Source organism: Macrobrachium rosenbergii, chromosome 1 (assembly GCF_040412425.1).
Source record: "Macrobrachium rosenbergii isolate ZJJX-2024 chromosome 1, ASM4041242v1, whole genome shotgun sequence".
NCBI lineage: Eukaryota > Metazoa > Arthropoda > Malacostraca > Decapoda > Palaemonidae > Macrobrachium > Macrobrachium rosenbergii.
Window position 1 is genome coordinate 33,483,811 of NC_089741.1, and position 15,201 is coordinate 33,499,011.

The 15,201-nt window shown below is 38.6% G+C and overlaps 1 protein-coding gene and 1 pseudogene across 1 annotated transcript in view; both read right to left on the reverse strand.

Moving 5' to 3' along the window:
• LOC136847958 (breast cancer anti-estrogen resistance protein 3 homolog) overlaps positions 1–15,201 on the reverse strand; it is a 485,533-nt gene that overhangs the window by 145,289 nt on the left and 325,043 nt on the right.
• LOC136841733 (uncharacterized) lies at positions 725–15,045 on the reverse strand (annotated as a pseudogene).

The following is a 15,201-nucleotide window of genomic DNA, read 5'->3' on the forward strand; positions in this document are numbered from 1 at the left end:
AAAGACCAGACCATTTAATACAAGATGTTAGAAATTATATATAAAAATAATACTGTGACAGCACCTTTCTGAATATGAAAAAATGGAATTATATACGAGAACAAATTACATAACATTGGAGAGAACGATACATATGAAAGCATATTTATATGAAACAACAAATGAAGGAGTAATCCACCCACGGCATGCAATATAAATTCTACTCACACAATTCATAAATAACTTCCAAGCAAGTGTCAGTATTAAAATAAATTTTGTGCTGTAAACACAAATCTAACAATACCAGTGCATACACAAATGAAATCGGTTTCCCAAATCTAAAAGCCAGCACAGGCAGGAACCCAAAAAAACCTCAGGATAAACTGACATGTTAGGTACTCCAACCAGAAATACTGTAGTGTATCCAAGAAAAATAAAACATCCTATTAAAACATGTTAATAATAAGTAGAAAACATCTGTCTTTTTAAAATAAATTTCAGACAACAAATTCAAATTTGTGACCAGCTCCACTATGCTTGAAATTTTACTGTCTTCCTTGATGCATATAATACATGGTTCAGCAACTAATGTACATCACAAAAAAAGGCAAACTGGAACTTGCATTTACACTATGAAACAGTATTAAAAATAAATCCACTTCAGTGTTGTACCCAGTACAACACCACACGAGACTGAATTCGACACGCTTGGAACATCTAACTTTAAAATGCCAAACCAAAAATTATGCAATAAATAGCTATGAATATTCTCAACATAAAATAAAGCCTACCTACATATACATTAACTAACTTTGATCTCTCTTAGACTAAGGTCATCTCTTTCTATACTGTTGGGTAACAATGTTAGCTTCTTTCAACGGGTCTGGTCCACCGTTGACGACAACCTTGTTACAGTTCTCGTCCTTCTGGAAGGATTTTTCTTGCCTTCTTTATATTTCGTATAAGTGTATAAAACTCCTCAGTTGTATTCATAACAATACCTGCAAAAATCACTTTAATAACAACAGGGTATAAAAACAGTATTGAATATTTTCGTACTCACTCCAAGTCGATGAAAAATCAAAAAACTTTAAATGAACGAGTTGGACTGAATCTAGATCATCCCTAAAAATCATTCAAACAGAATACGTCTCTTCATTATGCCTAGGCAAATATCATGTCACGATAACTTCGTAATATATGGCAGAGTTACGAAAAAAATATCTCAACTCCATAACAGAAGGCAAGATTGCATTACACTCAACTGTCCAGGGGCAACATCAGGAAATGTCAGCAGAATATTCACCAAAATATTCAACTCCAATTACTACCATTACTATTGAGAAAAACAGAAATAAACAATCACCTAAATAAACAATTATGGAAGATATAACTGACTACACCTCAAAAGTAAATGAGGAAGAGGCAACACGAAGTTGAGTTGTGTTCTCAGTGTGAACTGAATTAGCAAAAATCTCTTGATTACGCTATGAATGGATGGGTTTCACTTATGAGAGCTTGATTTCTTGATTAATCACTGGGCTGTGATCTCTAAGCATTACTAAAACAAGAGTTCTAATCAATCTTCTTCCTACAAGGGCTTGATTCCTGATTAATCACTGAGCTGTGATCTCTAAGCCTTACTAAAACAAAGAATTCTAATCAATCTCCTTCTTGCAAGGGCTTGATTCATGATTAATCACTGAGCTGTGATCTCTAAACATTACTAAAACAGAGTTCTAATCAATCTTCTTCCTACAAGGGCTTGATTTCTTGAATAATCACTTGAATGATCTCTAGGCATTACTAAAATAAGGAGCCCTAAACTGAAAACTGACATTTTATCAAAAGAGAAAAATGTTTCTCCATCACACATACCAATAACCTGACTAGAAAGCAGTAGAGCAACTTACCTGTAATATTTAAAGGATGGTATTTAACACCACTTAAAAGACAAAGAAGCCAACCAGCGTCTGGATCACTGACTTGGCAACCGACACAAGTGACGTCGTCAATGCACTGTTTAAAGCGCGTACACAGGAACAGGGAGTAGTTCAGAACGCCCCCAGGCATATGAGAGTCCAGAACGTTAACTGGAACCCCACATCTGTCGAGGAATAGAATGCTTTACTGCTAATTTTTCAGGGAATTTGACAGTTGGTTTGTTAGACTACCTGTCAATAATGATAATATTAATAACAATGGAGTCATAACTCAACCTTCTTCTTCCAAAAAACATCCAGAAAGAAAAAACGTGGTCCATTCTAATATGCAAGGACGTAGTCGGCAGAATGTTTCTTGTATGTATTAAGAATAACACTTCTTAATGGGGAAAAAAATGGATATGGTCGACATCACACCTAGCCTAACTGTTTTACGCCTCACGCTATGATTAGCAACTTGTGTGTAAATATGCCATCAATTACACGAGCACTGGCGTAGATTATTAAATTGATGCAAAAACGCATTATGCACATGCTGACAAGGCTGTTGTCCTGGAGCATAATGCTTGGTATTCAACTGATCATCAGGTATGTCCTACTCATTTTTATGACAGGGTCTGAGTTGTCCGCAATCTTGCCGACTGGGATCACCTTTTCTGAACTCTTGGTTAACCAAACCACTGGGTTAAATTTCTCACTTAAGCAAGGCTGGCCTGGAAGGCTTAAACAAACAAAGCAGTCTGGATATGAACTTGGTGGTCTATTGAAGTTTATCAAATGATAGGAAGATGTTCCTGAGTCCAGGCCCACCAAACAAGTTTTCATAAGTTTTTTTACGCATTTAGCTTGAGCCTCTTTCTTTGGACCAGAGAAAAGAGGCTCTTTGTACTATGCTTGTCTTAGCACTTTTGATACTGGCTTTTCTGCCCAGAGGGTGGTCCTCCAAATTTGTTACTGTAAGCTCTCTCTCTCTCACAAGTCACTCTCCATGAACTGGTTGAATTCAAGAATGTCTCCAAGACCTACACATTTGCAAACCATGGTGAGAGTTCAATATAAAAGAAATTGGTCACACACAAGAGAAACATTTGCAATGACACTTATTCATGTGTGTAAAACAGGTTAACACCAGGCAAGAAACAGAGCGCCTATAAACAATAAACATTTACTGAACAAAAACATTGTGGAAAAAAGGCAGGTACACCAGGAATTTTTCTACGGATTTATCTCACAAACGCTTTGATCATTTACAATAGTTAAACAGCAAATTTTTCCTTTTCAGCATGGGGTTAAACCACGAACAAAGTAAGAAGGTCTGTACTGAGCAAGAACCCATCGTGACGAATTTGCAGTACACTTCTCAATGACAGGAACAGTTGAAAGCATCATAATGCATAGTCAAGTATACGGGAATACAAATAGCTATTATCAATAAACACCAGATAATATATTACCATCACATAACGACTTTGTACAATATTTTGTGGTTCCCCATTAGCACAGACACTACGATGAAGGGAGCCAACGTGATTATAACTATTTAACTGTAGGATTTCTAAGGTTGACAGTTTGTTCTCTGCACACTGCTGCACAAGCGTGAGGTAGAGACCCTGGGCCAGCACACTAAAGCCGCCATTGTATACGCAAACGCATCAAATGTTAGGTCTCCCAAAACTGTGAAGAGAGAAGCTATAAAGCAACTCTAATCCAGCATACATCTGCCAAGTTGTTAAAAGCATTATTATTATATTAATACCAGTTCTTCATTGTGTGCACACTACGCAGGTTTTAGCAGCTCAATATAACTGGCCCAAGTAAGACGTTCAAATTTGTAACGCAACGTAAAAGGACTGAAAATGACGAACCTGCAACAAAGCACCCTGTAGTTATGATAAGTATGGAGGACACCAACATCAACGACGCATCGGCCGACGAAGGATGATCACGGACAAAATCAAATTAACGAGAGAGTGCAGCGTTTGACAGCACCATACATTGGGATGTTCATGCCTGGAAGTTCAAAAGTTCAGAGTAACGTTATGCTAAATTGCTCAGCTAAATAATTCAAATTGTAGGAAGCTTTTTCAAGTCAATGACGTTAACAAAAAAAAAAATGCTAGTATCACTCACCTTGTAGAGCTATCAAAGACAGCGTGGCATGGAAAGCATACCCCAGCCGATGGTGCGAGAACATACGAGCTGCCTTCCAAGTGTAAGGCGGAAGAGATATTTTTCCCCGAGCTAGCCAGCACCTCCAAAAACATTACAGTGATCATCATCTGAAATTGAGAAGTAAGACTCAAGTGTAACCAGATTAGTTTACGGCAGATAAACCCTAAACAAATAAAACCACCAATAACTATCCACACTATTCACACAGTGCAAATTCAAACTCAGCGCCTTTGATCATGAACTATTTTAAGGAAGGTCCTTATGCTACAAGAGCAGCAGTGATTATCTCAAAGCTTATTTCTTATAATACAATACAATATGGGTTTTGGTAGGGCCTTTCCCACCCTAGTTATGTACAGCTTATACAAAGGACCCTGCAAACAAAAAAATTTTCAGCAAATTGAACGTTTTTCTATGGACGACATTTACACTTTATGTCCTTAGACTCTGCAAGGGTTGAGAAATTACCAGCGCCACTTTTGATATTCCTAACTCTCACAGAGGAAAATCAAAATGTCAATAACATCTGTAGTGTGCCACGCAAAACACACAGTATACGTAGTGCTCCATCTGCCATGTCATACAAAACACCATAAATACCAAGGCTAAAAATGTAAACGAAGGGTAGCCGTGGGTCCTTACCTGGCATGCCATGATGAAGAACGGAAAGGGGAATTCAGGTATTATTAACAGCCTTATTGAGAGAAAGGCCATGGATGCCGAGCAGATCCCATAGAAGACTGCTGCTGCAAATCCATGGCTCGGGTCCCCTGAAAATAAATTTCAGTCGTCACCATCACGAGTTCCAATCTGTCAGTCATTCGCTACTAATTACTACTGTACTCCACTCATCCTCAAAATACAATACTACGGTACAGCCCAACACTGCTTTCTAAGGATGTGTCACAGGGTATAAGAAGCATCTAACAAGATGGAACAGAAATCTGAGAAACAATGCTACGTGGCGTGCAAATTAGAAGAAACTACAAAGCGATGATACTCAACTACTTATAGGCAGGTTTCACAGCTAGTTTAAGTCGACAAAAAACAAAATGGAAATAAAGAATGAAAAACTCTCCATCCCCATTCTCTTTCCAAGATGGTTTTAATTGGGGAAAAAAAAATTACAGTATGGCAAAGTCCAGCTTTAACAGATAAGAAAGCACCATACTAAATAAATCATAAATAAAATGCTTGCTCTAGATTACTGAAAATTATTAAAATGTTACAAGTATTAAATCATCAAAATGCTTCTAAGCACAAAGAAAATCATCCCAATAAATGCCTGTTTCTGAAATCACAAAACAGAAAGTGAAGTTTTTGCGTCACTGAAGGAGTCCCCTGTGATCACCAGTCGCTGTCAGAGTTCCACGCATGGAGAACTGCTTCTAACCAGTACAATCTTGCCTCTTCTATAATGCCCTCCTGGCCCATGTGCTCCAACTCAACAAAAGTGGGTCAGGAGGTGGGTTACGGCTTAGAAATAAATGGCGTCTCTAGCTGCATTCACCGACCACACCATTGCCAAATGTGGAGTGCCAGGAGAACACACTCATGGCTGAGTAGCAAAGCTGCTGACATACCGTGGATGCCTCCATTTCAATTCAATCAACTTGCTGGGTGATGGTCGATGATGAGTAATGAGACTCCACCTACATAGGGGCCATGCCAATTTATGATCAAGAAACATGTTATGAAGAGTAATCTTGTGCTTTCATTCTATAATCAAATCCAAACACAAGGGGCTCTTCTGAAAGCATTCAACCTGCCTCACATGGTTTGAAATTGTCAGCGACAACACTGTTCCTGGGAATAAAAAATGGCCATAAATTTAGGTTATTTGATGTCAGCGAAGAGGGTCTTCTCACGCTTTTTTGAGTAAACTCCTGACAAATGGATTCTGAAGCTATTAGGATTATGCAAACCTTCCTCCAGGACATATGAATAGTCGTAAGTCCACTGGCCAACACTCAGTGATGATTTTCCCACAACAATACTGCATTCTGAAACATTTCTGGATATGAGCAAAATGATGGAGAGAAGACTTTTTGACAGCATAACACTGCATCACTAAGAGGGCAATGCATCCCTGGCCTATTTTCACTAGACAAGGAAACAAACACATGTTAAATACCAAATGGTAAAAGAAGGAGAAGTGGAGAGGAAAATATATCAAAAGTCTTGCAAAAGCAGATATAAAAAATATTTAAATCATATTAATAACGAAAGAAAAAGAGAAGAGGAACTTTGATCAGAGTTCTGTAATGAAACAGAAGAAAAGTGCTGATTACCAGTAGAGTGACCCTGAAGCAGTACTGTAGATGCAAAACATGCTACCCGAAATCATTCACTTGTATGCAATTACAATTATTCACCCAGGATGGGCTGCTCCAATACTATAAGGGCAGATCAATCCATCTGTAAAGTTAGGCGATTTGTAACCGAGCAAACGCTTACAGCAATCTGATCACAAAGGTGACTGGACAATACCTTTTAAGGATGGAAATTCCCTCCTCTGTCACACAGTACAAAAGGAATATTTACATCTCATCCATCCGAACATCACAGTGAATCACTCCTTGTAACTACTCAGTGGCTACACGTGAAACCGAATTACAGGCAAGCAGGATTCGCGTAAAAAAAAAAAATTCTGCAGAACGTAGAAAATCAATGTACTGTGCTTGTATAGTCCTGCCTTTCTATACTCATCAGCCATGACTGAAGGCGTGCACACACACACAGACTACTTGAAATGAATCCTGGAATGAAACATTAACATCATCAATTTGTTTTGTGCGGTTCACGAAGCCAACTTTCGCCGAGAAAATAAAACAATGCACCAAAGTGACAGTTTACACTACATGTTACCACTAGCGAAAAACATGCAATGTTAGTTGTCACCAATTTCAAGTCCAGTAGGAGAGTCCAGTTGCCTAACACACAAAGTTAATTCATAAGCAATGTTAATGGAAGCTGTGTAGGTGTATTTATACAGTAAACCCCAGTATTCGCGGGCGTACACACCCCCCGTGAATGGCTAAAAAATCACAATGCTTACCCTCTAAAAACTCTTAGAACTGCCTAATTTGATAGTTCAAACACAAAAAACCTCTAACAATGCTTATACCTGAATATTTTAATAAGTTTTATCACAAAAACGTGCATTTAATCATGAAAATGTAAAATAAAGTAATCAGTGAATATTTCTCAGAAAAATACCGCGACTAGGTGAATTTTCTGCAAATAATGTATAAATGTTCCATAGAGAAATCACGACATCGGTAAGTCCGCGAATCGTGAGAACGCGAATACGTGGGTTTACTGTACATAGACTGTCTTCAAACTGCAACATTTATGAAAAAGCTGTCTTTCTACTAGTTAATAGAATTTCTGAGAAGTTGATCCATACTGATATACATAATAAAATCTGAAGTTACATCACATACTTAAAGGTGACAAATGCAAAACACTTAGGTTTAAATTGAATGATGTAGCAACAAAATCAGATTCTTAAAGTCTGTGGTCCTTGCATGATTATATAAAGAAAAAACTAGACAGCTACATCACTCAGGATTGCGGTAGTTACCATATTTACAGTCTACAAAAAGCAACAACAGAAAAATATGGATCCAAAGAAAAGCCTTCAATTAGATATTTGTTCCAAGAGTCACTCATCACATCTTCGTTCATTTTCCTAATATCCTTCTCAACGCTGCAGATGCTACCGAAGCTGTCTTGATTTCATTTGCTGTTATCAGAGATTGAAAATGTTGCGTTGGTCACAACATTAATTATAATTCTGTCTGTTAATATATTTCTTGCAACCAATATAAATAGCACCACTCGTTACCATTGAGGTGGATGCCATACGGTATCTAAAAGATAACTGAGGAACCATAATCCCTTTGGCAATAGAATTCCTCACTGGCTGAAAAATCATACATTTATGACCTCAACCAAATCAGTGGTTGCAGGCTCACTCTTCGATGGAAGTTCTAGGAATATAAGAGGTCACACACGTTTGATGTTTTAATGACGGTACTTGAGAGAACTCTTTTGGAAGAGAATTACTTTGATGAACATCATGCAAATCTAACATCCACAGTACAAGAGAACAGACTTTGCTCAAACCCATCAAACTGCACTCCGCAACACCCTTCCAAGGATAACAAACCTCCTGCAACTGACGTACCACTGTCTTCAGCCTCCAAGCCTACGATAAAATATATCATGAGGTTCAAGGTTAAGGAAGGGAGGCGCTTCCCCGGTCGGGTAAGATACTGCATCCTAGTGAGGTTAGGAAAAGTCTACGATGTACCCCTGACGTCCTAACCTACTACCTTAATCTTTACATAGCGCTGAGATGAGGTCTTAGTCCTTGTTGGGCAGGATAGTTAAGGGAAGGCACAATCGTTTAAAATTTTGTTTTCCTTGTGATTTTACATTAAACACACGGACCATATATTTTTCCAGCGGCTTTCTCTTGCTTTTATAGTACAATCCACCATGACCATTGGCACTAACTCATTCGGTTTAATCCTACCCACAAACCCCAGTTACACATTAGGGTCACACTTGTTTCGATGAAAGAATCTCGACAAATGGCTCAAATTACTAATGCTATTCCCTCTTCCTGTCTGGTTTACTGCACAACTATACATCACTTGTTGGAAATGGACATGCATTATGACATTGCAGATCGATGATGCTTTAATAGTGACCGGCATTTGTTTGCAAAAAGAAACATTCAGTAGGGTGTAATGTAACAGAGAAGTGTATTCATCTGATGTCCTGCAATCTGTGTTTCCCTTTAGGCCCAACTGTTCGACCAGGAAGAACCTCCTCAATGAAATTCATGTGTTTGTGGTTGATTATGCTGTGAATGATAAAAAGCACCACAATAATTCGACTGGAAATAAGGAAACTGAACACGTTTAGTTTTTCCATAGCTCGGAAAATGTTTTATTTGACTACATTCCTGGTACCATGTGAAACATTTCACCAAGGAATGTTTTTTTAAATAGTTTTTAGCTAATGTGAATGATCCTGACACCCACTGAGGCTAACCTTAATCCAACCTAACAACCTGCAGACCAGGGGAGTTAGGGTGTTTTAGGCTGTAAGTCATTTTTAGGCCGTAAAGCCTTGGTTATGTGCAAAATGGGCATTGTGTTTTGTAGCAGCCCCTTGGGGAATGTACATAAAACAGAAAATAATGATGTTAAATACCATAAAAAATAACATCGTATGTTGTTTTACAGGTGGTACAGCCTAAATGACTTATGGTCGAAACAACTAGGACCGACCCAGGGGCATGCCAAAACTGAGCTGAAAGATTGGCAGAGCTCAAACTGTAAGAAGCTGGCAGGACTTTTTAAAGAAACAGTTCAACATAAAAAATCAACATTTGTTATGGAAATTGTGTAATTACAAAAACATTAGACTGAGACACAAAGGACTAACAAACTAGTTTATTAAATACTGAGTTATGGTGACATACAGGCTACGGGTCTCTGACCAAAGCGAGGAAAGAGTTCTAAATAACGTGTCCCGATGGAAAGAAGAAATGGAATGTTATTTTCAACTCCATAATTATAGGGCTACATAGCCTGGTGTAAACTATGTTCCATGTTTGGGTGAAATTTTAAACATTTTCCGTCAGTGTCGAAATCACTGAATGCAACTGATCAAGCAGGAAAGAAATGGCATTTATCAACATCCAGACCCGTAGGAGGAAAAAAAAAAGGTCATATTTACCGCTTTTGTGTTTCAAGGGTAACACACGCTAAATAAAATCCTGAAATAATATAAGTGATTATGGAAGGTGTAAATTAGGCTTCGTCAAGGTAACCGGTACGAAATGACAAATTTATATAGGAAAAACAATGCAAAGTAATGCCAGTACCCCAAATCCAAACTCCATATGTTCCCTAAGCTAGATCTCGAGACCGACTGGGATACCCATGCATCCTCGACATGAAAATGACCTAAAGACCTGCAGACTCGGTTCTCTTTCCAGACAACTCGGAGGAATAATACAAAACCAGGTCAGAATCTCCATCACAGCTTCGCCCGGAGGGATTTGGACTGATAGCTCTGCTACCTCCGGAGGTTCTCTCTTTCCCTTCCTTCGTTGCTCATTTCCGCCGCGAAAAAACGTCCCAGCTAAAACAGAATAATAAAAGTGGAGGTTGCACAAGACTCACCTCATCTTCAGACGAACCATCGTTAAATCCACAGCAGAATTCACTCCGATTCACGTCGATTCAGAGCGGAGGGACGCCAAATCACGTCTTATCACTCAAGGTCAATAGAGATCTGGCACGTTCTTTCTTCTTCTTCTTCACTCTTCCTTGACGATGCGAGGTCGTGACGTCACGAGCAGACGATTTCTCCATTTCGGCTTCGTTCTTGATGTACAGTACATCTTTTTTTTTGGGGAAATTACATTTCTCTTCGTTCGGGATATATTTTGGGGAATGTATATGTGTTCTTTAAGTAATGCGAAGTTGTTTTTCTTCCGACTTTACGTTAGCAGGAAGAGTAAATGCATCTCGATGTGTCGACGGCCAAATTCATCAGCCGTCAGGTTAAATGGACAATCGGTGAACGATCACGCGTGTGTTTTGCTCACTAACCGCAATGGGAGTTGCTTTTATAGATTGAGACAGTTTTGCTTTTTCCTTTAGTTTTGCTTTAATAACTCGAAAATATTGTTTTGTCGGAATAACAGTGGCTGTTTTCCTGTCCTTCCTGAAATAAATCGCGAACGTGCTTTATAGCACCGCCGTTTTGCCTCATTTTCTCATGCAATTAAACGCGCTAAAAAATACCGTGGCATAATTAAATGACTTATTTTTCTTTCATGTCAGATCACTGAGGTCATTAGTCGACACGCAGGTGTTGCTGGAAATGCCTCGTTTTCGTAGACGCGCTTTTTGGCGAGTATTTTCGGAATGAAGTCGCAAGGCCTATATATATCCTGTACCATGGTTGATCGATGCTCAGTTGCTAGGCTATATATATATATCCTGCTACTAATGTTCAAAGCTGCTAGGCCTGTATCCTGTACCACGATATATATGAGCAACATATTCTTTGAGCTTGAATTTCAAGTAAATGGCCCCTGTGGGTCTTGTTCCATATGAATAGGGCTCGCTTTGAATAATAATGCCTTCGTTTTCGTAAACGCGCTTTAAAAAAACTTTGGCATGAGTATTTTTCGAATGAAGTTGCTAGCCTCTATATATCCTGTACCACGATATATGAGCAAAATCTTCTTTGGAGGCTTGAATTTCAAGTAAATGGCCCCGTGGCTGTGGGCTTGTTCCATATGAATAGGGCACAGCTTCTGAATAATAATAATAATAATAATAATAATAATAATAATAATAATAATAATAATAATAATAATAATAATAATAATAATAATAATAATAATAAATGTCCAGTTGCCTGTTCTGAAGAGCAATAGACGAAAGCTAACATTTTCTCGGAAATCAATGCCCACTTAGTGAACGGCTGATCAACGTTTATAATTTTGATGCTCAAAATTCAGGTTCACTCAGCCAGTGAAGAGAACATTAAGGAGATATATATATACAGGTGTTCAGACTTAAACAACATTTGATAGTAATTAAAGTTTGAAACCGTTTGTAGCAGCTGCGATAGTTTAGAGCATTACTGCTCGTCCTTCACCCTCTTCTGTCGGGGGGCCTCCATGGGCTATAGCGAAGGACGCTGCGCGGCAAGTCTTCTAGACCTATGCACTTGAAAAAAATCTTTGTGATTATGTATACATATTATGTTAAAAGTTAGACATTTTGCTCATTTTTGTATTAGGTGTGTAGTGATCATAGTAACAATGGTAGCTATACATTATTAGACAATGTGACTTACTTTCAGCGACAGAACCTCTCTCTCTCTTCTCTCTCTCTCTCTCTCTCTCTCTCTCCTCTCTCTCTCTCTCTCTCTCTCTCTCTCTCTCTCTCTCTCTCTAAGTTCTTATCTTTCTGATCGATACACAGACATATGTTAACTTATTTTATCTTAGGTCAGTTGGGAGCTATCCATTATCTTTACACATAGACACACACACACACACACACACACGCACACACACATATAGTATATTTATACGTACGTCACATCCACCAGTTCTGTGACCTCTGACAACCATACGCACTGAACTCTAATTTCCCAGTTCCCAAATATTTTGAAATGTTTTCACCGAACCTGAACTGAATCAGGGAAAATGGGTGAAAAACAGATGTCTGAAGGACTATAGATAATAGAGAGATTCGGGTCTCTACCTCAAAACCATTGCAAAGAATAGAGAAGTTGTATGCGTGTATCATATCTGATACGAGTTCGGGACGATTAGGCCGTATTATTTTCGGCCCTGAACCTGATAGGCCTTCACAACTTTAGGCCCTATGAAGTTTAGGCCGTAAGACATGGCGGAAGTTCCTTGGGACGCCGTGTTTAGTACTAGCCTCCGAGGATCAAAGTATCATGTAGCCTATACACCCATTCCGGCCATTTGCCAGTTTGGATGTTACGGTCTAAATGAATTAGCGCTAGGCTCATCCAGAACTTCCTAGACCTATTCGCGTGCAGATGATCTTATTCTTAGCATACCGGTAAATGGGCTAGAAGACCATAATTCATTTTAATACTTTATACATATAAAATAAAGTCTTCTCTCTTTCCTATTTCTGTTTCTCTCATGCCTGAAAAAGCCTCAAAACTGTCAGCATTTTAGTGTTAGAAAAGAATTCCTCGCGTCCTGCGATTTGTGAGACTATAATCCGTCCCAGGAATATCGTTCCTGAAGTTGTATTCGGTAGATGCAGGGGGAAGTCCTGAGGTGTTACGAGAGTCATTTCATTTTCACTGATAATATATCTTGAGCTCTCTGATCATTATCTTATAACCCTTGGTCATCGTGAGCAGTTGATAAGACTACATTTTTAATCTTTCGGTGATTACACCTTTCCAAAAGACGTGAGAGATCGATATGGCTTACGCTTTAAGCGAATAGCACGCCCCCTCTCTCTCAAAGTTCTTGAATAGTCAGAATCGCTTTCTGGAAAGCAAATGAAAGAGAATATGGATGTGTATCGTCGAAATAAATCGCATTGCAGGAACTGACGTACGCGATGGATCATTTGACGGAGAGCGTTATGAGGCAGAGAGAGAGAGAGAGAGAGAGAGAGAGATGGAGATAGAGATCGGCTTAGAGATTTGATGTTTAAATAGCTTGTGGTTCAAAGTTCTAGTTCCCCGTTAGGCCAAAGACTGCGCCTGGCGCCACCTGTTTACGTAACTTGAATTTGAATAAACACAAGTCTTTACAAATCATGAAATACTTTTTTTATCTATTTCAAGCTGGAAAGACACGTCGGTCTGCGTTTCTCTGACTGCCAGACTTTCTATTCTTTTTGATATATCAAAGGAACCTACAATCCCCTTCAAAAATCACGAATCCAGTTACACAGATTCTCTTGCAGAGAGAAATGTAAGAGGAGTTATTTGATGGATATCGCTAATCTATTTTCGCTAGTTTCTTTTGAAATGACTACGACAAAGACTCATGCAACGCACATATAGCTTCAGGCTAAATATAACGGCTTTCGCCTTCATACAGTTTTGTTTTATGGTCGAAAAACAGAGAATTATACATCTTTTGACGCACGAATGCATCGACTACTTCTATCGTGGTTCGTTTGATAACAGGCTTACAAAACTTGCAGTGCAAATGCAGAAATTCTGACTTGTAATGACAATGATATTATTCTTTGTACTTTTTACTTAATATGGAAACAGCAAATAATGTTAATTCTAGAATGACTATGTCACTGGCAATGTTAACTGGCTTGCAGCATAGCGACGTACCTAAGTCTAGAGCTGTGACCTAGACCTATGCAATACGGCCTACTACAGATACTTTTTCTTGCTTCTTCTTCTTCTTCTTCTGCTTCTTCTTCTTCTTCTTTCTTCTTCTTCTTCTTCTTCTCTTCTTCTTCTTCTTCTTCTTCTTCTTCTTTTCATAGTTTTAACCAGCAACCAAGATTACTGGCCTCGAGAACAATGGGTAGAGACATTTCTAACGTGAACTCGGTCAGAATTATGACAGTAACGTGACTTCAAGAACTCTGAAAAAGTGCGTATATCTCATTCCAGCCCTTTAAATATCTCATTCTTCGAACGATTAACTACCTGGAAGTATCGAGATTTACGACCAGACGTCGTTATGTTATCACTGCGTTAGCTGTGGCAAGTCAACAGCCAAAATTTTATATATCATCGCAAAACCTAATCGTTCGATTCATCGTAAAACCAGTACACCCAAAGTGTATATGTTTTGATTAATTTTTCATTTCCGTCTTAGCAAAGAACTTGAAACTCACGGAGTTAATGTTACCATTAAGTTGTTGATTTTGCCGTTGTAATCAAAATAATTTTGTTAATAGTGATGAAAGGGCGATTTTACGATTTTTCAAACATCGACGACAAATGTACGTACATAGGTTATTGGTATTGCTTCCTTTGTTTTCGATGAAAATCGTAATTAATACTAGTACAAAACTAAAAGAAAAAATTAATTTTGGCACGTATATTCCCCTCACCAAATAGTACAGAAGCGAAGCGAGATGGTACATTAATATAACAAACAAAACCTCATAAAAATCACGAGTGTTGTTGATTCTGACCGCTTGGGTCTAGCGTCCCAGAATACAGCTCAGCGGATTAAGCTAACGTCGATATCACCACAGCTTCGTTGAGATCTATTCACAGAAGAATAGATCTTTTTTAGCATTATATAAAGCTGGGTGTAAAGATAGTACTGCTTTCGATCGCTAAATACTTACGTAGAGACGTATCGAGCGGGAGAGCCAACAGATGGCTCTACAGCAACTTTCGTGCATACTAAAATCTCTTCTCTCATGGCCTCTCATAACCAATCTCCCCACGGTCTCTACGCAAGTATTGCTTGATCGCGCCAGTGCATTGCCTGCACGGCTAAGTGTAGCGTAGAAAATGTAAAAAGAAAAGTCTATTCTTCTACGTACAGATAGATTCCAACAGGTGGGCTTGTGTATAG